Source organism: Orycteropus afer, unplaced genomic scaffold (genome assembly GCF_000298275.1).
Source record: "Orycteropus afer afer isolate SDZICR_OR568_19922 unplaced genomic scaffold, OryAfe1.0 scaffold00046, whole genome shotgun sequence".
In the NCBI taxonomy this organism is placed as follows: Eukaryota; Metazoa; Chordata; class Mammalia; order Tubulidentata; family Orycteropodidae; genus Orycteropus; species Orycteropus afer.
In genome coordinates this window covers 2,841,783-2,843,116 of record NW_006921633.1, presented here as the reverse complement: position 1 = coordinate 2,843,116, position 1,334 = coordinate 2,841,783, and positions in this window count along the sequence as shown.

The following is a 1,334-nucleotide window of genomic DNA, read 5'->3' as shown; positions in this document are numbered from 1 at the left end:
TACACATAGAATTTTGTACCTACCAGTATACCAGTTGCTGTGGAGTCAACTCTGATTTATAGCAATTCTATGTGTATCAGAAGAGAGTTGCTCTGTAGGGCTTTTCAATAGCTGATTTTTCTGAATTAGATCACCAGGTCATTCTTGTGAAGCACGTGTGGGTGGACTCAAACTTCCAACGTTTTTTTAGCAGTGAAGTGCATTAATCTTTGTACTACCCAGGGACTCCTACAGAAACCATAAACTACAGAGAAAATGATTGCCCTTTCATCCTAAAACCTAATACTACTCAAAGCCATAGGCATATGGAGAGGGTTAATATGCAGAAAGTTCGCTAATGCTGTTTCTTTTCGTCATGGGTATCAAAAAGGAAACAAATTCCTAGACATTTAATCCACTAATTTCACAGCCTAAATTCACCATTTTTAGTTTGATTTTTTACCAAAAAAGGAAAAAAACAAACCAAACTCACTGCCATCGAGTTAGATCCGACTCATAGCGACCCCTCCTTGGGTTTCCGAGGCAGTATCACTACAGAAGTAGAGTGAAAAAAATTTTTTTTTTAATTTCACAAATGCAAAAACATGGAAAGAACTTTGAAAAGCTAACACATCAATTCTTTTACAGAATTTTTACTCAGGTAAAACAATCTGTTACTCAGGTACAACAATCTAAGTAAACATAAATATCTCATACTCTCTTTTAATATCTTTTGATATGCAGATTAAAGTAACTATCATGACTAAAAACAAACCAAAACAATAAGGCAAAGCCTTGCATTGTTTTTAAATTGCATGCCTCCCTCTTCCCCACTCATTAGAATCACTGATTCAAACCAGGCACCATACGGGAATTATAGAAATAATTCGCAGAGTCAATATTCACCAGTAAACATTTATTGAGCAACTTCTATGGTAATCTCTTCCAACATCTAACAGTGAGATGTACTGTAGAAGAACCAGGGTTCTAGTTTCAGTTCTAAAGTTAAACTTCCATGAGACCTTGGGCAAACTGGGGCCTCACTTTCTTCATCTATAAAACTGGAACACTGAACCAAGGTGTTTCAGCTTTTAAAACTATAACTAATCCCTATCCCAGGGCTGAGTTGAGAGAAGATAGAGCTCCATTTGCCAAATCTTTGAGATCATTTGAGTATTCTTTGCATGCAGTAACTGTTGGGAAGCATTCAACATTGAAGGAAGAGGAAATGAACAGCTCCCACCCAAAAACAGGTCTTCACGATGTGGGTTCACTGAGGAAATGAGAAATGATCCCATTTAGCTACAATTTTTAAAATTATAATTCGACGTGAATTTCTTCCAGGATTCACTCTT